At 41.1% G+C, this 13,316-nt stretch overlaps 1 protein-coding gene across 1 annotated transcript in view; it reads left to right on the forward strand.

Moving 5' to 3' along the window:
• The first annotated feature begins 1,412 nt into the window (after window positions 1–1,412).
• Window positions 1,413–13,316, forward strand: part of CALCR (calcitonin receptor) — an 85,299-nt gene continuing 73,395 nt past the window's right edge. The window contains exons 1-2 of the mRNA XM_066353964.1: window positions 1,413–1,498; window positions 1,799–1,898. The gene's annotated coding sequence lies outside the window, so the exon portion shown is untranslated. The remainder of the gene's footprint in view (window positions 1,499–1,798; window positions 1,899–13,316) is intronic.

Here is a 13,316-nt window from a genome sequence, read left to right on the forward strand (position 1 = left end):
CTCTGTCCCTTGACTCTGTCCTCTGTTAGGTCCCCTGAAAGCCCCTAATCACACAAATTAGGAGCCCCTGAGATCGCCCTGGGATGAGAGCGGGAGCTCCCCTTTGAGCAGACGCACATGCACCTTTTGCCTATAGTAATAGATGTCTCCAGGTAAAAATCAGAGACCTGATGGGTTCAGGTTGCAGTCCCATTCACAGGGCACCTCTGTCTCCTGAGTGCCCGGGAAGTGTGCTGTGCTCATGCCGTCTGCCTTTCTTCTTGTCCTATTATGTTGTTGCTGTTATTTCTTTTGCTAAGCACCCAGTGAGGGTAACCTGGACGGGTATGGCCACCTTGCAGTTCCAGGATGCGCGGGATGCTGCATCCTTAGCCCAACATCCCTTATATAGAGTTAGGAAAAAAGTGTCCTTTGCTGCCTCGCTCTACCCAGCATGGGGGCGGGGGGTGCTAACAGATGTTAAGGACTGTGTGTCCTTGGAAACAACTTGCCCGCCTCCCAAGGTGCTACTGCCAACCAGGGATGCACCTTGTTTGGACTCGGATTGTCCCGGGATCCACCTGGCATCAAGGGTTTTAAGAGGGAAGTGGGGGGTGTCTCAGTCCCGAACACCAAGTCTGGCCCTGCAGACCCCCATCTTCCCACGCCCTCCTCTGTGCTCACTCCCCCGAGGCTCCTCTGCCCACTACCAGACCCCTAGTGGAGGGTGCTGCTCCCCCAGACCCAGCCAGCGCCCCCAGCGCAGGACAGCTCGCCTAACTCTGGACGCTCTCCAGGGTTTGCTGGACCCCCAGACCCCTTTCTTACCTCCTGCCTCCGGGCTCCTTCTCCTGCCTCGTCTCCGCACCCAGCTCCTAGCCAGCCGTTTTCCCACCCATGCCCATCCCACTTTCACTACCTCGCCCACTACCGCCCCTCTCCAGAGTCTCCCAGGTGGTGCCGTCCCCCGAGTAGTGGCTGAAGGAGCTGGGGTGGCACAGTCTCCTGGGGTGGGTTCTTTGGGAACTCACCTCCCTCCCAAATGTGCATCATCTGGGGAGGGGACGGGGCTCCGAGAAAGCTGTCACCGGGGAGGGTACCAATCTCCCAGAACAGACTATCGCCCCCCGCCCACCCGCCCCTCCCTACCCAAGGTCTAATTCGGGTCCCCGTGTTTACGCCACGGTTTGGTCCCGGGACCAGTGGGGGTGGGGGGGGAGTCCCAGCCGGGACAGGGGCAGCAGCCGGGGCTCAGCCCCACCGGCGGGCGGGGGGAGGGGCTGGGGCCGAGGAGCCGAGCTCTCCTGCTAGCCACGCCCTCTCCGGGGACAGGAAAGGGCTTGCGGGGGCGGAGGGGGGGCCGCGCTCATCAATTCCGCAGCCGCCGCCTCTGCAGCCAAGGGGGGGCAGAGGGGGAGGAGGGAGGGGTGGAGCGGAGCGCGGACGAGGATAAAAGTCCAAGTCAGGAGAAGTTTGCGCACTGCTCACAGCTGGGCGAGGGAAGCAAGGCACCGGGAAGGTGAGCCTCCTGGACTCTGGGGAGGTGGAAACGGAGCTTGGAGCAAAGCCTCGTAGCCTGGAACGCCAGCTGGGACGAGGTTTAAAGCGTCACTTAAGGCAGAATTAAGGTGTCAGGAGGTCGGGAAGGGGGGCAGGAGAAAAAGGGCTCAGGACTAATGCTGTTTGTTCTCAAGTCTAAGTAGGAAAGGCAGCCCCCCAGATTCTGGGTGGGCTGCGCCGCGCGCCCCGCGGACCTTCCTGGGTTGGAGGTGCGCTCCGGCTGCGCCTCACCCTGCAGCTAACATCTCCTGCTCCGCAGACCGGCGCCCGAGCCCGAGCTCCTGAGGCTGGAGACACCACCTGAGGGTTCCCTTCGCTTCTACTGAGCTGTGCCCAGCCGCCCGCTGAAAGTATTCCAGGTAAGGAGGGTCTGGGAATGAGCTTGGAGATGTTCCCAGGGAAGGTTAACAGTGGCGGTGCCCAAGGCACATCGTTTTTGTTGAAAAACTGCTGTTTGATTGTGGTGTTTGAGATTCTGATGTAGGGTCAGCTTAGTCCCGGCCCCTACACTTCACCTGGGAAGGTGCTACAATTTAAAATTTCATATTAAAATGTCTTCTGATTTTTTGGTGACTTTTCTTATGTTGTCAATATGATTTTTTTTTTCTCCTCAAAAGTTTTGTTCTCCAAGTCATTGGGCATGAAAATTATGGGACTGAAAGTGGTGGATTTTTTTTCCCCCCCGAAAGGTGTTATTTAACAAACAGGTCATGTTGGCATCGTCGGCATCTATGTGATGTGTCATGGCTGTTTCGGATATTGGGAATGAGTACAGTGGTGAATGGAGTTGCTTGTTAAGTCATGTTTTACAGAGAATTATTTTCCAACAATCATTTATGCATAGCAGCCATTCTTCACACCTATTAGGAAAAATATGTTGTGTGCGTAGTTTCCAAAAGGGTACTCTTTTTCATGATGCTCTTTCCAAGCCTGGGTGAAAGACATCAAGAAAAGCTCTAACAAATTCATTCCTCTTCCTAAAACACATATTTTTCTTGAGATCCAAGAATTGTTTTGATCAAAGTCAAAAATCAACAATCCGATAGATTTTAACCCATTATTTAGGCTTTCTTCTGCAAATCTACTTAAGTTCTATCTGAAAGCTATAACCTAATATTATATGGTATATGCAAGACTGGAAGTCAGAAATTCACTTGCAGACCTTCAAGAGACCCTCATGATAACCAAAGTTGAAGTTAACGGGAAGCAAGTCATCTGTTCAAGGCAATTTGTTGAAATCATTGCGTAATTAAAGGTGACATGTTGAAAATAAACCAAAATGTGACTGTGTCATTCCTGAAACTAATCTTTAAATACCAGAGTGTCCAAGTTTGAGTGTGTCTTAAATGATAAGAGAGAGCAAATATTCTATACATTTCGACCACTTTGGCTTACCATTAAAGACGAAGTAGGAATGAATGCATTTAGTGTTGTGGAATTTATAAAGTATAATTTGTAATAGCATGTTACTAGCCTACTATGTCTTCAGTTAGAGAACTCAGCTTTAAAAATTCAAAATTGCTTGTTTTCTTTACTAGCATTATGAGAGGAACTGAGGTGACTAGATTTTTAAAGCATCTTTGCAGTTAGGATTCTTGGGGTTGGGGGGGCATTTGTTTCTATTCAGTATTTTGACATAGCTCAAAACGTCTCTCAGCCAGGATTTGTTTTGATTCTATGCCTCTGATCTACAGTGAATTTTAGGAGTTCAAGCCACAAGAGTAATATTCAGACATATTATAAAATGTTCTAAAATTATTTATTGACCATACCAACATACTGAGCATAGGAAACATGAAATCCTTGTTATAACTTTATCATGAGAACATATAAATAATCTTAGAGTTGTGTTGTTTTTTGATACTTGGAGTTGAAGGACATTAGCTGATATAAATTTGACTTCTGTTTCCCATTTTCCTGTGTTTTTGAAAATCCAGATAATGAATAACAATAGATAAATAAAGATAGAATTTGCTTCAATCAGTTACAGAATGGAGCTAAACCTTAGCATAGAAGTGCCGTGGCATTTCTGTCTTGGTGTACTTCTCGGACTCTTTCCATGTCAACATGAATGAAGATATTATCTGTTGTTGGTTTTTATTGGAGTAAAAACAAAATGGAAATAGGAGACTGGTGATATTTTCAATGATAACCTAAACCACTATTCTCAACTAAGACTGCAAATTAGAATCAATGATAAGAAATTTCAAAAAAAATATTGGTGCCCAGACCCTACCTGAAGCCAATTAAATCAGAATACTTGAGGAGGGGTCTGCATTTGGATATATTTTTAATATGATTGTAATGTGCAGCCATGATTAGGACCCACTGGCTGAGATAGTTCCCATTGGTTTTGGTAGAGGTCCTGTTGAGGTCAGAGGGTCTTCATGAAAATAAATACTGTATGTTCTGTTGTCGGTCTCACTGCTTTTTCTTTAAAAAAAAATGTATAACAATGTATAATTAAAAGAAAGAGGGTTTTTTTTGGGGGGGTAGATATTTAAACTATAACAGCTTCTGGGGGGGAATTTTTTTTCTTCAGAAAACAATCTATTGAATTTAAGCTTATTTGGCTGTTTAGAAAAATGCTTTAGTAAATTAAATTTACTTTTAGGAGATGTTGGAAATGGTACTTTATGAATTACAAAACTTGACCTCATTTTGCATAGTGTGTAATGTGTAAATATGTACCCTTTTGAAAGGGAAGAAGGAGAAAAATAATACCATTCTCCTTGACACACCAACTAAAAGATCCTGGGTGCTATGTTCCAGAATTTTCACATAATTTATTTATTTAAAGCTACAATAGCTTTGTGAGTTACCAGCTATTATTCTGATTTACATATGAGGAAATTAAGGACCCGTTAAGTTCATGAACTTGCTCAAAGCCACAAACTAAGTAAATTAAATGTGTGTTTGAACCCAGGTCTTTTTGTTCTAAGTTCAATACTCTAATAAAATATATGTAAATATTTTTATATATTTAAATTTAAGACAGAATTTTTAAAATAAAGCAGCATTGGTTAAGAGCACAGATGCTAGCACGGCTATGCTCGGGTTTTACACCTGACGCCATCATTTTCTAAGAACCTGTGGGATTTGGAGCAGTCTAACCTCTACCTGCCCTGATTTCCTATGGAAAATGAGGTTTTCCTAATGAAAATTAAATGAGTTAATATTTATTAATCACTTTGGCTAGGTGACTGGTGCATAGTAGGTTCTATGTAAGTGTTGTAATTTTTTAAATGTCATTTATTCAAAATTATTTTTGACTGTTTATTATATGCCAGAGTTTGTATTATGCCTGATCTGACATAGAAAATAAGACATGTCCCAAATTTCAAGAATTTTGTGTCTAATAAACAATGATCAATCCGTAAATAATCATTCCACCCAGGAATGAAACTTTCTTTTATTTTAATTATAACTGAAAGCATTATTTTGTGTGACAACTGTGTGCTTTTCAATATTAAAATGATATTCCAGAGGTCTATATAATGAGGGTTATAAAACTAATTGATAATAATTTGTATTAGTTTTCAGTTCTATCAAAAATAACACTTACATACGTTTCTGGCTAAACTTTATGAGTTTAGAAAACTGATAGTCTTTAAATTTTTATTTTCAAGGTGAATTTAGGATGGACGAATTGGTAAAAAAAAAAAAAAATCTCTTCGGAATTTATGCGTAAATGTGATTTTCTTGAACTGTTTTCCAAAAAGAGTATTGTCTGGAACATTTTTTTAAAATAAAAAGCAAAATAATTTTAGGGTAGGAAGTGTCCATCTAGAAGTACAATTAAAAGGTCTCTTATATGGTACTGACTCAGCAAAACTCTGATCTCACAAGAAATGGCTACATTTCTTCCCCTGAGCCGCTGCCGGGTACTGCGTGATACCTCCCGGGTACCCGTGATATCATTCAAATGAAAAGCCTCTCGTTATTAAAAAAAAGAAAAAAAAAAAGCCTATTCTTGGTGAAAGAATAGCTTAGATACGCTACACCTATTGGGCTATATTCAAATAAATAAAGTACCATGCTCCGTAAAATATGTTGTTTTTGTAATCAATATTTAACCATTTTATTTCATTAAAATTTCTGTTTGCAAATGTTTGTCTTTGTTTTCTCTCATCAAGTGTCAAGGCTACTCCCAATTTTTCCCATGAATACTACATCCTCATAGTCTCACAGCCCCCCCCCTCCGGTTGAAGCTTTTATTACCCTTCACAAAATATTTATATTCAATATATTCTCCTAACACGCGGTCACCTTCAGCCTCTCTGTGCTGCACTGTTACACAACATGGTCAGGCTTGTTTTCCATGCTCCCATTTTGTCATCCTCAGTTCACCATTATTGTCCCGGGACTGAAGACTTAGAACCATTCTTCAGCCTGGTATCTAAGATGTTTCAGGATATAATCCCCTTTTTTTTCTTATCCAAGACAAATAGAAAAGCTCAACAGCTGCCTAACTCCAGTTCCGCAGCCTTTGTGACGCTACAGTAATTGACTCTAAGTTTGGAATCCACCCTTCTCATTCAACCTTTGTGCCCTTGCCTGTCAACCTCTGTCTGTATTCCACTGCCTCCAAATTGGGGTGTGTGACTGGGCAAAGGGCTTTGCTTCAGCTGCGGAGCTGGTTTGCCTGAGTGCCAGTTTCTCCACAAACCCTGGTCCCGGTCCCTACCTTTTATTGGTCGGGTGGTTCAGAATTCAGCATTTCAAATCTTACCTTTCTCTATCCTTCAAAATGCATTCATCACTCACCTATGATACATCCAACAAATTTTCACTCTTAACCTTGGGCTCATATTTTAAAACTCAATAAATTTACTAAATGCCTATTATGTCCTAGTCAGGGGGTACTGTGACAAATTACAGCTCCTGGCCTTACGAGGACTGGAGGAAACAGACAAACCTATAGACAATTACACACCTGTGTGGGGTAAGTACTGCAACAGAGAAACGCCCTGCATGCGCTGAAAGCAGGAACAGCGCCAAGGTAGGCATTAGGAGAGCTTTTCAATGAAGGTGACCCGAAAGGGGACATGATTTAGTATTGAAATGACAAGACAGGATGAGGAGGGGGAAGATGAAATGTGTTCTGGGTAGGACACCAGTCTATAAAAACCCATAGAGGCTTGAAACAACATGCTAATTTGGGGAAATAACCGTTATCTTAGTTGGCCCTGAGGTCTCCAAGGCACTGATTACAAAGGGGTTTGTGTGTCTGCAGGGCTGAAAGTTTTGCATTTTATCACGAAGACAATGGGCTTCCGTGAAGGAATTAAAAGTAAGGGACTGAAAGAATCAGATCTGCCAATCTGGGAGATTACTTGGGTGAAAACGTAGGAGAAATAATAGTCTGAAAGGATAGATCCAAATGAACTGGAAGCCGGGTACCTTTTCAGTAACGGGGGAAATTATTAGGATCACCTTGTTAGAGAAAGGAAAGAACAGATTATTGTTGAAAATGGCTAATAGATGATCCACTCCAGGTTTTATTCACAAATAATAGGAGAGGTGAATATCTTTCACATAATCTGGACAAGGAATATTTTAGGGAAGGGGAATAAAGCATTTAATTTAGAACATGATGCATTTAGTCTTACCCCTGGGAGGAGGCTTGATGGAAGTTGGTACAGAAATCTGTGGCTCACAAAAGAATTCTGAACTAGAGATGCAGATTTGGGAAATGTAAGTATGTAGGAATGGAGAATCTCACCTTTGAAAAGGTTAGAAAAACAAAGACAGAAAATTAAAAAGGAAACAACATCTAAGACAGAACCCTGGGAACATCAATGTTTTTAAAAGGAACAATTAGAAAACAAGCCTAAAAAAAAAAAAGGCCATGATGAAAACCTCCAGGAAAGGAAAGAACACAGAGGGAGCCATTTTGAGAACACCAGGGAGAAGAAAGTGGACACCTGAATGGGGTGTTACACGTAGTTCAAGAAGGGGACGGAGTGAGAGATGATCACAGTTGGATTTAAGAACAATTTCAGGAGTGGGCTGAGGAATAAATACGTGAGGAAATGGAGACATTGATTGAACACAATTAATTCCAGTCAGCTGGACGTGGTGCCCTAACATTATCTCCTCTTTTTGAGATCTCACTGTCCCCTCAAGTTTAACTCCCATGCCGCTTCCTGGTTTTAGCCTTACCTGCATAACCAGTGACCCCTCCAAGCAAGATGTAGTATCACATCTTAATATCTTTGTCCTTAGAGCTTCCAGAGATACATTCATGTATGCCTGTGTGTGTATAATAAAGTATTTTTCCCTTTTGTCATTCATCCATTGAAACAAGCTCTTAATCTCTTTATTATATATAATAGTATATTGGGGAAAATGTGGGTTTTATAAACCCCTACCTGCAAGGATTGCAATCTAGAAATCCCAGTGTTACGGCATCCAAATATTTCTCAAAATGTCCGTGCACTCAAAAGTTGCACGGCTGAATTTTTCAGGTAAACATAACCAATTTTGGATCACAAATAATACCATCGTATACTTCTTTTATGGCACTTTATCCTCCCCTTTTTACTGTGGATATTTGTTCATTTTGATTTTCCTACTACATTAAAAAGGACTTTTATTTAGTCCATATTCCAGGAGACACATACATATACAGGAGACCTTCTCATAGTGAAATGAGTTCAAGTTCCCTAAATGTGGCCATACATATTGTGCTTTTTCCCCCTGGAATCATTTATGTCACATTGAGGATTACATTTTTCCTCTTTTAAGATATCAACTGTTGCCCCAGAGAATTCAGCCCCTTCTCTCAGCTACTTCTTTCAAATCAATAATTCATTCACATTTATTATACCAAACTCTTATTTCCAGTTTAGTCAGTATCGGCTTAAGGAGCAAACTCTGTTTTCTTTAGCAAGCATTTAAATATGGCTTACATATTCAGAACGTAGCATTCAGTTTAAGCATGCAGAACAATTTTTTCATCAGTCCCTTGATACCTTCTTAATCACAAAGTATAGACCTCTACTTCTCCCCTGCCTCTTGCATTAGGCTGAAACTACTTAGGTGGTATTTAGAGTCAGGAAACAAACAGAACTTTCCATCTCATATTCTCAATATGGACCTGGAAGCAATTAATTCTAAATTGTTTGAATTACTGATCGTCGGCAAGTTAATACTTCCTAGTTTTTAGAACTATAACTAAAAGAATAACAAAAACAGCTCCAATTCATTGAGCCCTTACTGTGTCCTGGATACAGCAATGTTTAGTCACTTCTGACAGCCCTATGGGATGTCATCAAGCCCATTCCATAGATGAAGAAACGGAGACTCAGAAAGCTTATGTTATTCTCCAAGCAATGAGCTAGAACTCAAATCTAAATTTGCCTGATGCTAAAAGGCCGTGCTCATACCATTACTGCAGTCAAATGACATTTTGATAGTGACTTAGAGATGTTTTTATTATAATTGATATATATTATATTAAATGATTAGAGTCCTTTCTATGGACTTTTTAGACAATATTTCTGGAGGCTTTAAGCTCGGCCTCTCAACTCAATGGGGCTATAGGAGCCATGGCTATACTGATAAATTTTTAAAAAATGAGCTCAGCCTTTTAAAATAGCTCAAAATAGTCCAGGCTTGCTCTATACATCAAGTGCACATTCTAGGTAGCTATGCACATAAGCAGGAACTTCCTGCATGGCAGTAAAATGGTAAAATGTCATATAATTCTTCTAAGCATTCATCTCAGACCAAAATCTATTTCTATTAAGTAGATGTGAGATGAATTTATTGTAAACAGATATGAATTTGGTGTCAGCCTAATATGAAAGCTGTATTTATTCTTTCCTGGGACCTACAAGTAACAGCACTTTATCCCCGGACAAAAAAAATCTCCCGGTGATAAGAAGAATGTTGCAAGGAAAGCTTTGCGGTTTGATGAAACGGCCTCTCTCGCGAGGTGTGCACCAGTAAACCGGGCTGGTGGGGAACGGAAAGGTAAATTGCACGAAAGCCAAATTTAAATTTGAAATTGACTTGGCTCATACAATAATTAACCCAAACTTTGGCATAATTGTTTCTCACTTTCCATCTGACAGACAGAATTCTTTTAAGCATGAAGGCACATTATAGAAGAGGTATCGGTGTCTACAGATACTCGAATGGGATTTCTTAAGCTCGATTTGAAGAGGTTCATAGCACAGAGAACACAATCATGTAAATTGCTCTAACACCTCGTTCCTTGCACCTACCACAGAGCTAAAAGGTCAGGACAGCATTAGAACAGTTTTCCATTCCTAACGTAATAGAGACCTCAAAGATGGCGTAAGGCAAAATCCCAGCAAAGAGGAGAGCTACGGTCTTTGCCCGAGACAGTTCAGAAAAAATAAGAATTTTACTGAATTGCTTTGTTTCCCTCTCAAAATGAAAATAATTTTATTGCCTCCAATGATAAAAATACATATTCTTTAAAAAGTCAGATATACTATTTTAGTGAATAGAAAGCTAATGAGAAGCTTGGATTACTTTTTAGCTACTAAAATTTTAATCTGAGCAAATTTGTGAAGTAGCAACTTGGAATCAACAAATAGCCAAACTAGACATTATCGTCTCACTAAACTGGGCTTTAATGTGTTAAAGAGGCAGGCATTCCTCGTACCTGAGGTGATGCCATATATTTTCTTGGTGACTAGTCTTTTACCCTTCTTATTGATCAGTAGTCCAATGCTTGCACTAAAGAGGAGACTGAGGCAGAGATGACGTATTTCCCCACCAGCCGGTGACATTTCTGCCATGAGAATTTCCAACCTTCTGATCCCACCACATCCAGCTCTCTCCCATAAGGGTTTGCAGAGTTGCAGGGAATCGGGAGCATTTGCAGAGAAACGTTTGTATGAAAGTACTTATGACCACAAGGAGAGCTGAACACGTCAATTAGGGTCGCGTGGGACTGCACTGCACAACAGGCAGAGCCTATCTCTGGTGTCTTCTTTTCTCTTAGTTTCACAGGCTCCTGCCACTTGTAGTGTTCCCATTTATTCCACAATCCTGCTTTCCTACGCCCAAAAGCTCCTCGGAGTTTTTTCTACAATCGCTACCTCAATTCCCCTAGCCCACCGAAATCAATTGCTTTGTTTTTAACCCTTTTATTACAAACTCTGCTGCCTGCAAATAATGTAATATGGGACTGAGCCCTTATTCCCTTGAGTAAAATAAAAATATTTGCATTATCGCCTGACCTGTGGTGGCGCAGTGGATAAAAGCATCGACCTGGAATACTGAGGTCGCTGGTTCAAAACCCTGGGCTTGCCCAGTCAAGGCACATATGGGAGTTGAAGCTTCCTGCTCCTCCCCTCCTTCTCTCTCTCTCTCTCTCCCCCTCCCTAAAATGAATAAATAAATAAAAATAATTTAAAAATATTTGCATTATCAATGATTCGGGTGGTGATGCTTGAACTTGCGTTTCCTGATGTGTGTTCTTTGATCAAATCACTCCAAATGCTTATTCCTGAACTCAAAGTTTTGTACGACACGTAAGCATATTAAAAGCTGTGAGAAACCTGTTTTGCTGCATATGCACCACCTGCAGTGTTGTCCAGTGGCTATCACCTCTCATTCGAATCACTCCAACAGCCTCCTCTGACCTCACCAGCCCCGCGCCCCTCCTGGACACAGTCTCTGCTAAGCACCCTAAGTGACCTCCTAAAATGTAAACCAGTTTTTCTCTGTTCACAACTATATAACAGCTTCTGACCATGCTCACACACCCCTCACCAGAGCCTCAAATTGCTCTGTGACCTCGCTGTCTCAGCCTATTGCTCCAACCTCCTCTCCCTGGGCCACTCACTCCACCACACTGATCAGGACCCAGTCACTGGAAGACACCACGTTCTTTCCTTCTCTCGCCTTTCAAACGTGCACTTCCCTCCACCTCCCTCATTTTCATGTCTAGCTGCATCTCCTACTTCAGGCCTTAGCTTAAATGCCAATACCTCAGAGTGGATCACACTTCAAAAGTATTTCCTATGCCTGACCTGTGGTGGCGCAGTGGATAAAACATCGACCTGGAAATGCTGAGGTCGCCGGTTCAAAACCCTGGGCTTGCCTGGTCAAGGCACATATGGGAGTTGATGCTTCCTGCTCCTCCCCCCCTTCGCTCTCTCCTCTCTCTCTCCCCCCTCTCCTTTCTAAAATGAATAAATAAAAAAATTTTTTAAAAAAGAAAGTATTTCCTGCCCTGTTCATCTCTCTTTCTACTCCTTGTTTATGTCCTGCATAATAATTAATACAGTTTGGAATCATTTTATTTTTTGTGTCTGTTTCATTTCATTTCTATCACCTGCATCCAAATGTAAATTTCATGAGGTCTGTCTTGCTGACTCTCTTCATTTATAGCACTCAGTAAATATCTATTTAATGAATGAAGAAATATGATGATTTAATCTAGTCCTATTTACAACATTTCTCAATGTATGTGACCATAGGAGCCTCTTGTACCCCAACTCTTAATATCCTGCTGAAAATCTTTGGGAAATTGGCCTTTTCTCAAAGTTAAATAATAACAGGAATTTTAAATACTGAAGCAAGTTGGTAGATGTTTCTTGCTCATAATTTAAATCTCCCCTTAGATGTAACTTCATGGTGGGATTGACCATTGAGTGTCATATCCACAAGTCTAAATAGGTCTAGAACGTGGTAAGGCAACACTGCACCCAAGTTTACAACAGGTGATTTTAGTCTAAATGCTAAAGAACCTTCCACAGCCTCTTTGGCTCAAATGAGATTTTTTTTAAATAAGTATTTCAAGTGACAGTATACAAAACTAGCTGAAATAGAAGCATTATAACCAACTTGTACATGGTAGATTCCTAGAAATTAAGTTAATGGTGTTGGGAGTGACGGGGCCATAATCTAAACAGAGCCAAACGTGGAACTTTGATCAATATCTGTCCCTTAGCATTTCTGGTTTTTAAGAAAAGTAAAATTTTAAACTTTTAAGGAAACTTGAATATAAAATAAATTTATTGAAATATTTCAATGATGGTAATGGTAATAATGACAACAGTTGCTAACACACAACACTTACTATGAACCAGTACTGTTCTAAGCCTGTTATAGATTTTAATACATTTAATCCTCACAGCAATCCTCTCAGGTAGGTACTATTATTAACCCCGTTACACAAGAGGAAACCGAAGCACAGAGAGGTGCGTGGCCTCTGGAAGAACACACAGCCAAGCCACCGCAGACTCGGAAGTGAAACCAAGGAGGTCTGGCTCCAGCGTGTAAGTAAACTCTAAAAGGGACAGGTACTTATTAGCAATGTACTTTAACTGCAGAGTGTTGTCATTACACTGTAAAATGTCTTCCAGTTTTGCATTGTTGCAGATCTCTCAACAGTGAATCTGCGGATTTCTCTCTTTTTCTTAGAGAATTGTTTTCTATATTTGTTGTAAATGTTCATCTCTGCAGCTATCAGCGATGTACCCGTGCTGACAGTATTCCACTCCGCCCTGTGGTTGCCCAGAAGAGGAAATGGTGCTCCAACAAGTGGACACTTCATTCATAAAAAGCAGAGTCAAATACAAAAACTGTTTTATTATTTTAAAGGTGCATTTTCTACCTAGAAAAAAAACAAAAACAAACGCAAAACACAACTCTTTACAAAACATGGTTTTAAATAGAATTTTAAAACTATATTTTGATTACTTACATGAAAATTCATCTGAAAATCATGATATGTATGGTTTCAATGACACGGAAGAAAAAAAGTGGCCTAAAAATGGCAAATACAA

Source organism: Saccopteryx leptura, chromosome 12, assembly GCF_036850995.1.
Source record: "Saccopteryx leptura isolate mSacLep1 chromosome 12, mSacLep1_pri_phased_curated, whole genome shotgun sequence".
Lineage (NCBI taxonomy): Eukaryota > Metazoa > Chordata > Mammalia > Chiroptera > Emballonuridae > Saccopteryx > Saccopteryx leptura.